The sequence below is a fragment of the Miscanthus floridulus genome, chromosome 5 (genome assembly GCF_019320115.1).
Source record: "Miscanthus floridulus cultivar M001 chromosome 5, ASM1932011v1, whole genome shotgun sequence".
Lineage (NCBI taxonomy): Eukaryota > Viridiplantae > Streptophyta > Magnoliopsida > Poales > Poaceae > Miscanthus > Miscanthus floridulus.
In genome coordinates, this window is record NC_089584.1 from 139,349,996 (window position 1) to 139,362,650 (window position 12,655).

Here is a 12,655-nt window from a genome sequence, read left to right on the forward strand (position 1 = left end):
GATGAATCTAATGGCTCTCAAGTAGAGCAAGTTGATTCAAGTGTTGTAGGAAAGGAGGATCCACCATGTGAAGCAATCAAGCAATTAGATATTGGTGATATAAGACCATAAGAAGACAAAGTCACTAAAGTGGAGGTTCCTCAAGCTGTTGATGAATAAAGTTCCGCTGACGTACTTGATGCTGAGGGGGAGCCAACCCCTGCTGCAAATCAGCAAAGTGGCAGTGCCACACTCCCTCTGATAGCAGCAGCAAGTCCAACTCTGATTCAAGGACAGAACCTACAACCTATATTCAAGCAAAAAGATAATGAAAATCCAAAAGATGGACAAGAGGCCATTGATTATCCAAGGCTAAGGCAAACAATACAATGGCATCATCTCATTGACAACATCCTTGGGAGTCTTCGAAATGGGGTAACAACTCATTCACATTTAGCAAACTTTTGCCAATATTACTCATTTGTTTCATTTTTGGAACCTCTTAAGGTTGAGCAAGCACTTGGAGACCCAGATTGGGTGATAGCCATGCAAGAAGAGCTCAATAACTTTGAAACAAACCAAGTGTGGACCTTGGTGGAGAGACCCAACACCAATATTATTGGCACCAAGTGGGTCTTCTGCAACAAGAAAGATGAGAATGACGTGGTGACAAGAAACAAGGCAAGATTGGTTGCTCAAGGTTACACTCAAGTAGAGGGCTTGGACTTTGAGGAAACATATGCACCAGTGGCAAGACTTGAAGCAATCCGAATGCTTCTAGCCTATGCCGCTCATCACAATTTCAAGCTATATCAAATGGACATGAAGAGTGCATTTCTCAATGGCCCCATTCAAGAACTTGTCTACGTTGAGCAACCACCGGGTTTTGAAGATCTCAAGTTCCCCAACCACATCTACAAACTCCAAAAGGTGCTCTATGGGCTTAAGCAAGCACCAAGAGCATGATATGAATGCCTTAAGGAATTAATGCTTAAACAAGGCTTTGAAATAGGCAAAGCCAACCCTACCCTTTTCACTCACAAAGTTGGTAAAGATATATTTGTGTGCCAAATATATGTCGATGACATAATATTTGGTAGTACTAATCATACTTTTTGTGAGGAATTTAGTAGGATCATGACAAAGAGATTTGAGATGTCCATGATGGGTGAGTTGAAGTTCTTCCTCAGATTTCAAATTAAGCAAGTGAAGGATGGAACTTTTATTAGTCAAGCGAAGTACACCCATGATATGCTCAAGAAGTTTGACATGGTGAATGCCAAGCCTATCAAAACTCTCATGCCAACCAATGGACATCTTGATCTCAACATTGAAGGGAAAGCTGTGGATACCAAGGTATATCTCTACTTTATTTGTGCGCATCTAGGCCCGATATTATGCTTTGTGTGTGCATGTATGCTAGATTTTAAGCTAACCCTAAAGAGTGTCACTTAGTGGCCATTAGGAGAATGTTGAGATATCTAGTACACACTCCTAACCTTGGCTTGTGGTATCCTAAGGGCTCTAAGTTTGATCTATTTGGGTATTCGGATTCCGATTACGCCGGTTGCAAAGTAGATAAAAAAGCACTTTGGGGACATGTCAATTCCTTGGATGATCCCTAGTGTATTGGAGTTCTAAAAAGCAAAATTGTGTAGCCCTTTCCACCACCAAGGCCGAGTTTGTTGCAACCAGTGCATGTTGTGCTCAACTACTTTGGATGAGGCAAACCCTTTAAGATTTCGGATGTCATTTTACCAAAATCCCATTATTATGTGACAATGAGAGTGCCATTAAGCTTGCAAACAATCCCATAAGTCACTCTAGAACCAAGCACATAGACATACGTTATCATTTCTTGAGAGATCATAAAACCAAAGGAGATATCGAAATTCGCCATGTGAGCACCGAAAAGCAACTAGCCGATATCTTCACAAAGCCCCTCGATAAGTCAAGGTTTTGCGCTTTATGTAGTGAGCTAAATATACTTGATTCTCATAACGTGGTTTGAATTTTAGCATGCCTCTATTTGATAAACTAGTATCTAGGCAAAAGAGTTGAAAATTTTTATATTGTGCATAAAAATGATTTATAAAAGACAACTTATATATCATGATCATGGTCTATACTGATTATTTGTTTTTGGTCATGGTATATAGGTGAGATGTGTCCATATCCAATATAGAGAGAGTCATATAGATTATAACTAACCCCCACTGTTTTTGGGAGTGCGGCAGTGCCACGCCTGCCATGCCGTAGTGCCGCACTTTGAATCTCTATTGAGATTCAGCCCAAACGGCTTTACTGGAGGGCCCATTTATTCTTTCCCTTATCCTTAGGACCGCAGTAACTTCCTTCCCTCTCTCTATCTTCCCCCACGACGTCGACGCCCACGCCTCTCTATCCTCTCGTGCCCGTGTCGTCACCGTCGCTTGGCCACGCGTTGCCAATCTTTGGTAGTGCAGCGGCAGCTGCTAGCTCTTCCTCAACGACACTGACGGCTGCTCAAGCAATTTCTTCCCTCTCCTCTCCTATCCTTGGTTGAGAAGATGGAGCGTAGAGATAATGACCAAAGGAGGAAAAGGAAGTTGAATGAGCAAAGAGACAAGGATCCACCTCGTCGTGGTCGAGGGAGGTCAATAGCAGCAGGCAGTAGTGCATCTCCAAAGGAACTTGTGTGGTAGAACCACCTAATCTAATGTCTCCCAGGAGTGCTCGTCTTCCATTAGACACTGAGCACTCGAAGGAGAACACTAAATTACTCAGTTTCATTGGGCACACCCTAGGGGAGAACCCAAAAATCCACATTTTTACCATCAGGATCACAAATGAGAGAATAAAGCTTACATCATTCTTACCATTTCTTACATCACTTTAATACAACATCAGAGTATAATAATAATTATTATAACAGTGGAATGAAACCATATTATTAGAGTTATGAACAATTTAATTGAACAATGAAATATAAACATGTGATCAGAATTACAGCGAAAATGAATATCTATTCATGACATGTTGAAGTATTGATATATAACAACTATAACAACAGATTATAAACTTTCATTTATAAAGATATTTGGTGAGAGTTATAAATAATAACTACGATCATAGCATAAAGGAATCCTCGCTGAGCCCACCAGGAGGTATCCACACACAAGGGTTAGCCTTAGTATCCACCTGTCACCTACAACAGGGGGAATAAAACCCTGAGTATTCAATTGTACTCAACAAGACTTACCCAACAGGAGAAAAGAAAAGACTCCAAGGATATGCAAGGCTATCAGGCTGGTGGGTTTATTGCATTTGCAGGAAGCATTACTAAGCGTACGTCCTTATATTCGATTTTTATTAATAGCTGCATTGGTTCATTAACTAACCATTCTATGTAAGCACCTATGCTACTTTCAAGCAGGTGGTAAGCAATCAGATTTCCTTTTCTTCTATCTTTCATCTTTTAGTTCTTACTACGATGCTACACCGTAGACAAGCCATACTGAATCGCCCAGCGATTCGTGAATCAATGCCCCCAGCTGGGTACCCCAAAAACACATGCCCCACTTGTACCCAAGGCACAAGCAGGACCAACCCATCACTCTCCTATCCTGGGGTCTAGGTCCCTATCCAAACTAGGACTCCAAGCCCCCGCCCCAAAGTCCCGGACTCAGTGCGGTGCAAGGACCTCCTCCATCAAAAAGAAACCCTAACAGTCAGTCCGAAAAGAGCCGGAACCCATGATAAGGGAGCAACAAGTCTTCCAAGCGCCCATACATAAGTATGTGCTCAGGATAATAAGTCTGTGACTTGACTAGAGTCTTATGCCACGACCGGTCCTTAACCGACCAGACAGGGAAAGCAGTGTAACCAAGCTATGCCCCACGTCCATGGCGACACAACCTCTTACACCCACCAATACCCAAACTATATCCCTGCCCAGTCACCATTTTCCTTTCCATCATTTATATTTTCCAAGGGATAATAATTCAGTAATTATTTCCTATCTCTCATGAGTGACAGTCAATCACTCGACTTCTACCGGAGTCCTGTGGCATAGCAATCTACATGATCCTGTTATACTAGTAAGACTCATAGGATAAAGATATATATATATATATATGTATATATATATATATATGCAAGTGGGTTTCATTCAACTCCTTAAAACTTAATGCACAAATATAATTTAAACTGCTGAAAAGTAGGGGTTATGCACTGGGGCTTGCCTGGGTAAGATATAACCAAAAGTTAGTATTTGCATCTTCAGAGCAACCACCATCATCTAAATAGAAAGCCCATTGCATCATCTCCTAGAGAGAATACCATTACACCATCTTTGGATTCCTAAGCATCCTCCAATTGATCCGTTGATCTATCATCGCACCTTGCTCTCTCTTCCCAAAAGCAGAGCGCATGGAGCAGAGGAGCAACCCGCCAGTGGACAAGGCGTGGTGGCGGCAAGGTGCTGTGGTGGAAGACGAGGGGGGCACCAGTGCTGCGGTATGGTGCAAGACCACGACGGCGCTGAGGAGATGGTGATGGCGGCCGTGGTGCGGTCGTGCCGAGAGGCAGTGGGACCAGCGCAGGAGGAAGAAGGAGAGGTGACTGCAGGGGCACTGATGCATGGGGCATGGGAGGACCCACGGTGAAACAGAGCTGTGGACGTCCATGTGCGCTCGTGTGGGGGAAGGCTGGCACCAGTGGGCGTGAGATGCGGCGGCGCGGGAGAGGAAATGATGAGCCACGCGTGGCCTCTAGCAGCAGGCGTGGTGCAGTCTAGAGCTAGAGGAGATGCTTGAGAAGGATGGCACCATGGACCAGGCAAGGCGGCTCGATGCGTGGCAACCCAAGCCCAGGCGCGCATGTGGGGAGACAGGGCGATGGCGGCGTGGACCTGACTGGTTGCGACAGTGGCTGGGTCACGTCTGGTGGGGCGCTCGGTGCCAGCGAGGAGCAGGGAAAAAGGTCGTGCGTGGGCTCGACGTGGGATGGCGCTCCAGACGTAGCGTGAAGCTCACGCACTGAGGTGGGCGATAGCACGGACACCGATAAGGCGCTGTGGCTGTGGTCCAGCACGGGACACGGCAGGGGCGCTGTGGCTCCGGTGGCGAGAGCAGCGCTTGTGAGGGCCGATGATGGAGGCTTGGGAGAACAAGAGCCGCTTGCAGCTGCAATGGCTCGACTACTGGCTGTGAAAATTTGCTACTGCAGGTGCTCAAAAAGGTGAGCCGCTGTCGGACTATTGTGCTCCCATTAAAAAAATATTGGACAAGACCACTCGCTATCCCAAGCAAGAGAAAGCGTGCGAGCAGCATGAATAGCAGCAGTAGTAGTAGCTCGGTAGATGTAGACAGTGAGTGTGTGTGTGTGTGTGTATATATGCCAAAAAGTGTTGGCCACTGAGACAATGCTAGAACGTGCAGTCGAGTGCTAGCTCGTGTATGTTTATCTACAGCAAGAAACCAAGGCAGAGAGAGAGGGAAAAGCAAAGGCTGAGGACAGAGCGAGCAGCGGTTCGGCACGGCAGACAAGACCGATGCAGCAGAAATAAAAAAGGAGAAAAACAGCTCGCGTGGTCATCTACACGTCCAATATAGCAGCAGCAATACCAAGTAGAGAAACAGACATGTAGAGGTAGGCAAGGACATGCAACGTAGAGACAGACAAGACCAAGGCAGGCGGAGGCAGCGAAGGTAGCAAGGCAAGATTATCAGCTCAATGAGACAATGGTGGCAGAGTGATAAGGCATAGCGTGGCTGTCAGTTGTGCGCCTGCGCGCGCATAGAACGCAAAAAGACACGGCGAGGACTGGGGGAAGGAACCACGTGCTTCAAATAAAAAAAAATTCAGACCAGATCACCAGCTTCACAAGCAAGAGATGAGCAGTCGGTCAACTTGTACCATCTTGTGTAGAGACGACATATAGGGATAGGTTATCACTGCACTAAGCGCCACTATTACACATAGGAGTATGTTTTAAATAAAAAATCAGAGAAACTCATTTTGAAAATTTTACTTAGGCCTAAATCATGGTGCTAAACAAGCTTATAACACTAGGGGTGTTACAACCAACCCCCCTTAAAAAGAATCTTGTCCTGAGATTCGAAGCAAGAATTAGAAGAGGGGATACGCGATTACATTCCATAGATCAGGGATTACACGAAAGGTTACACGACTTTGAATACTAAACCACATGGGAATCTAGGGATACATGGTTTAGAGCAACCTAATACCACTGAGACTTAATCCAGAAGTCGAGATAGATGAGGGCAATGAAGAAATAACAAGATAATGATTATCCAAAACATAGCGTAGCACCAATAGATCCAGAAACAGTCGACTGAGAAGTCAAACATCATGAACCCTAAGATCAAACTAACCAAAGGGAACTTGAACTTCTTTGATGGATCAAATTCTTCTTTCTTCTCAGATTACACCATCACCTCAGACTGACAAATCTCGCTTCACAATGGCGACTGGATCTCATAGCTCTGATCCGAATGTGAGGGAATGGGATGAAGAAGAAGAACAAGGACCAAGGGTATTTTATAGCGATGAATGGAGGTGAGGCGCAACACACCAGAAGCGGAGGCGGCGTGGATGGGATACACAGACGGTGCATGCTGTGGAGATAAGGTCGAAGACATGGTGCGCTTCCTGCGCGAGTGGCAAAGGGGGAAATAAAGGAGATGAGAGGGGGTCCGCTCGACGAGGCAGGCGTGCGGGCGGTCGTGTCCACAAAAAGAAAGAAATGGGGGGGTCCGGTATGAGGGATGAGGCATGAGAGTCGAGAGCTGACTGGATGCTGGGAAAAGGAGAAACACACAGTGCACAAAGACGGCGAGCACGGCATGATGCCACGGCTATGCGAAAATGGGGCGATAATGGACCTAACACCAACGATGTTCATAGGGCACACAGCAAAATCACTCTGCATGCGTAGCGCGGTCAACTAAACATAGAGCTTGGGACATGACATCCACTCAGACTTTTACAATTACTCCCGACTATCCACGACTAACCTTTTTCCTACTACTCTTCTTTTCCTTTTCCTTCCTTGTCCACATCCGTCTTTCATGTAGACTAAGACCATGTTACACTTTCTTCCTCCAAAACCACCTCTTGTTTACCTTGAGAGAGCACTTCTGCATCAACCCATTGTGGATTTCCCGTTTTAACACCCGAATATTTCCAAGGAAATTATTTATAGCAAAGGCAGTGTAACTTGGTAAAGGTACTCGGTCCACAGCCTTGATACTAGTGCATGCCGAGCAGCGTCACCATGTGGCAGCTGTTCCATAGGAGGCTCTCGGTTTTGTCATGACACCATAAGCTTTTAACCAGGCATCTACTGCCAACTTACACGCCATGAAGGCAGTGGGGTCATAGACCACAGAATAAGGGGAGTATTGCAAGGGAAAATTCAAACAACAAGGGACAATGAATTCAAATCCAATGACGGATTTGTTTTAAAGCGATTCAAGTGTTCTGCTAGGACATCCACAATTAGTCGATACAGTATCCAATAATATCCAATCACGGTTGATCTGCTAGTATCTGAATGTCAATTTCTCTTGTAACCCGCTTAATATCACCCTTGAAAACTTGGAGGACGTCTAACGAGACTTAAAGTAGATGGACGCAATAAACACAATGAACTAAATAAAATGCATGTTCCAACGGTCTTATATGGGTACATCATACAGGCATTCAGGCTCCCATGCATGATACAGCATTCACCTTCCCTACTGGCGGACGATCTTAACAACTACGAATCAACAACAATGGCAAGAATACAATATCGGAGGACAATGATAAAAAGCACTACTACTATGGGTACAACATCCCAAGGCAACTAATCTACATCTTCTTGTGGCAATGGCTGAGTGAGAGGAGGTGCTGGTGGTGCTGCAACACCAGTTCTCCTTCTTTCAGGTGGTTGGATAGGGATCCCTTCCAAGATTGGGGCATCTTTCTTTTTAGTAGCCAGTGTCCTCCACTTGGCCCTGGTGACAAGATAGGCCACACGTAGCTGATGGACATGCCAGTCTTAAGCCTCCTTTAGAGTTTCCGACATGATAGTCTCCTGACTCTCAGCAGCTACAGCACTGGCATGCGCTTCGGTGAGCTACACCTAGAGCATTCGATTGAAGATCTCAGCTTCCTCGGTGCATCAGAGGCACGCCCTTAGCTCCAAGGCTTGATGGTCATACTACTCATCCAGAGCAAGCAGGCATGTGGTCAAGTGCACCGTGGTAGGACTGTCCTCTTGCGCATCCCGCCCTTATAGAGCCTCCATGCGAGCCCTCCATGCCCGCCGATTCTTATCCAAAGGTGGAAAGAACCGCATAGGGTACGGGCAATGGGCTCCTCATAGATCTAGTAGAGGTACCGCAAGGCTTTGTGGGCCACAATCTGGTAGGTGTTGGTGAAGCTAAACCCAGTTGTAGTCACACTCTAGGCTTTAGTGAGGTCGGGGAACTCTTCACTCTTCCCGATGTAGACGGTAACCTCACACCGCTCGGTGCCATGCTCCTCATACTCATGGCCCTCATACTTGGGACGATCTTTGACTCTGAGCTTTTGTAGGGTGGCATGCAGGATTCTGAGAAAACCCTCAACATTCAGGCAGTAACTACTAACCTAGGCTCCTGCCATTTCTGGCGGTGGTTGCGAGGAAGGCTGAGTGAAAGGCTGGCTCAAAGGAAAAGCTAAGCAAGCTAAAGTGCGCTGAGTGGTGGTACCAATGGCTAAGCCAGGCTCTACTTATAAAGACAGAGCGTTCAATGGTCCTGGCGCGGTCCACCAGGGTTCCCGCGTGAGTTCACTACGATGAATCAACCAAATTCCACGCGTTCAAGGCGAGTGACGTCCGAGGCCATTACTAACTAGTACGACTACAGGGCAAGGGTCTGACAAGAGCATAGAAAAGGGGTACGAGGAGACGTGGGTCACGACAGGCATGAACCACGGTGAATGCGAAGCATGAAGCCACAGTGTAGACCTAACTCCAGAACAGAAACAAGGCCATCATGCATAATACGACACGCGTAACACCTATTGATGGCATATCTGCAAGCAATATGGCACTACATTGCAGAAACAGGATATGTAGGAATGCATGTCCTATACGTCCTTCCACTGTTGCCAACATATAGGGCAACCGTTCTTAGATTTTTGGCACATCGTTCTCTCCCTGTAACTAGTCGATACTATCAGACTTTGCTCGAGTTAGTGTACTTGTAGAAAACTTAATTAAGCCTACCTAAGTCAGTAGAGTGTCATCTATCCTACATCCATAACCATAGTAATAGGGCTACTTATATAACTTCGCATAAAGACGTCCTATTCTTTTTAAAGAATTTGTTGTCAAATTTTAGTTTAGAAAAGGTTTTTGAAGCTATATTTTCTCATTTGCTGCTCTGATACCACCTATGGTAGAACCACCTAATCTAATGTCTCCTAGGAGTGCTTGTCTTCCATTAGACACTGAGCACTCAAAGGAGAACACTAAATTACTTGGTTCCGTTGGGCACACCCTAGGGGAGAACCCAAAAATCAATATTTTTACCATTAGGATCACAAATGAGAGAATAAAGCTTACATCATTCTTACCATTTCTTACATCACTTTAATACAACATCAGAGTATAATAATAATTATGATAATAGCGGAATGAAACCATATTATTAGAGTTATGAACAATTTAATTGAACAGCGAAATATAAACATGTGATTAGAATTACAGCAGAAATGAATATCTATTCATGACATGTTGAAGTATTGATATATAACAACTATGACAACAGATTATAAACTTTCATTTATAAAGACATTTGGTGAGAGTTATAAATAATAACTACGATCATAGCATAAAGGAATCCTTGCTGAGCCCACCAGGAGGTATCCACACACAAGGGTCAGCCTTAGCATCCACCTATCACCTGCAACAGGAGGAATAAAACCCTGAGTATTTAATTGTACTCAGCAAGACTTACCCGACAGGAGAAAAGAAAAGACTCTAAGGATATGCAAGGCTATCAGGCTGGTGGGTTTATTACATTTGCAGGAAGCATTACTAAGCGTGTGTCCTTATATTCGATTTTTATTAATAGCTACATTGGTTCATTAACTAACCAATCTATGTAAGCACCTGTGCTACTTTCAAGTAGGTGGTAAGCAATCAGATTTCCTTTTCTTCCATCTTTCATCTTTTAGTTCTTACTACGATGCTAAACTGTAGATAAGCCGTACTGGATCGCCCAGCGATTCATGAATCAATGCCCCCAGCTGGGTACCCCAAAAACACATGCCCCGCTTGTACCCAAGGCACAAGCAAGACCAACCCATCACTCTCCTGCCCTAGGGTCCAGGTCCCCATCCAAACTGGGACTCCAAGCCCCCGCCCCTGTGTCCCAGACTCAGTGCGGTGCAAGGACCTCCTCCATCAAAAAGAAACCCTAACAGTTGGTCCGGAAAGAGCCAGAACCCACGACAAGGGAGCAACAAGTCTTCCAAGCGCCCATACACAAGTATGTGCTTAGGATAATAAGTCTGTGACTTGCCTAGAGTCTTATGCCATGACCGGTCCTTAACCGACCAGACAGGGAAAGCAGTGTAACCAAGCTATGCCCCACGTCCACAGCAACACAACCTCTTACACCCATCAATACCCAAACCATATCCCTGCCCGGTCACTATTTTCCTTTCCATCATTTATATTTTCTAAGGGATAATAATTCAGTAATATATTTCCTATCTCTCGCAAGTGACAGACAATCACTTGACTTCTACCGGAGTCCTGTAGCATAGCAATCTACACAATCCTATTATACTAGTAAGACTCATAGGATAAAGATATATATATGCAAGTGGGTTTCATTCAACTCCTTAAAACTTAATGCACAAATATAATTTAAACTACAGAAAAGTAGGGGTTATGCATCGGGGCTTGCCTAGGTAAGATATAACCAAAAGTTAGTGTTTGCATCTTCAGATCAACCACCATCATCTGAATAGAAAGCCCATTGCATCATCTCCTAAAGATAATACCATTACACCATCTTTGGATTCCCACACATCCTCCAATTGATTTGTTGATCCATCATCGCTCCTTGCTCTCTCTTCCCAAAAGCAGAGCGCATGGAGCAGAGGAGCAACCTGCCGGTGGACAAGGCGTGGTGGCGGCAAGGTGCTGTAGTGGAAGATGAGGGGGGCACCGGTGCTGTGGTATGACACAAGACCATGGCAGCGCTAAGGAGATGGTGATGGCGGCCATGGTGCGATCGTGCCGAGAGGCAGCGGGACCAGCACGGGAGGAAGAAGGAGAGGCGACTGTGGGGGCACCGACATGTGGGGCATAGGAGGAGCCATGGTGAAACAGAGCCATGGACGTCCACGTGAGCTCGCGCGGGGGAAGGCCGGCACCGGCGGGCGTGAGATGCGGTAGCGTGGGAGAGGAAATGAAGAGGCGCGCGTGGCCTCTGGCAGCGAGAGTGGCATAGTCCAGAGCTAGACGAGATGCTTGAGAAGGACGGCGCCATAGAGCAGGCGAGGTGGCTCGACACGTGGCAATCCAAGCCTAGGCGCGCACATGGGGAGACAGGGCGATGGCGGTGCGGCCCTGTCTGGTTGCGACAGTGGCCGGGTCACATCCGGCGGGGTGCTCAGCGCTGGCGAGGAGCGGGGAAAAAGGTCGCGCGCAGGACGGTGCTCTAGGTGTAGTGTGGAGCTCGCGCATGGAGGTAGGGGACAGCGCGGACGCCGGTGAGGCGCTGCGGCTACGGTCCAGCGTGGGACACGGTAGGGGCGCTGTGGCTCCGGTGGTGGGAGCAGCGCTCGCGAGGGCTGGCGATGGAGGCTTAGGAGAACAGGAGCTGCTTGCAGCTGCAATGGCTCGGCTACTGGCTGTGAAAATTTGCTGCTGCAGGTGCTCAAAAAGGTGAGCCGCTGCCGGACTGCTGTGCTCCCATTAAAAAAATGGACAAGACCACTCGCTGTCCCAAGCAAGAGAAAGCGTGCGAGCAGCACAGACAACAGCAAAAGTAGTAGCTCGGTAGATGCAGACAGTGTGTGTGTGTGTGTGTGTGTGTGTGTGTGTGTGCCGAAAAGTGCTGGCCGCTGAGACAATGCTAGAACGTGCAGTCGAGTGCCAGCTCGTGTATGTTTATCTGCAGCAAGAAACCAAGGCAGAGAGAGAGGGAAAAGCAAAGGCCGAGGACAGAGCGAGTAGCGGTTCGGCATGGCAGACAAGACTGATGCAGTAGAAATAGAAAAGGAGAAAAAAAGCTCGCGTGGTCATCTGCACATCTAGTACAGCAGTAGTAGTACCAAGCAGAGAAACGGATACGCAGAGGCAGGCAAGGACATGCAACGCAAAGACAGACAAGACCGAGGCAGGCGGAGGCAGCGAAGGTAGCACGACAAGATTATCATCTCGATGAGACAATGGTGGTAGAGTGATAAGGCATAGCATGGCCGTCAGTTGCGCGCCTACACGCGCATAGAATGCAAAAAGACATGGTGAGGACTGGGGGAAGGAACCACGTGCTTCAAATAAAAAAAATCAGACCAGATCACCAGCTTCGCAAGCAAGAGATGAGCAGTCGGTCAACTTGTACTGTCTTGTGCAGAGACGACAGACAGGGATAGGTTATCACTGCACTAAGCGCCACTGTTA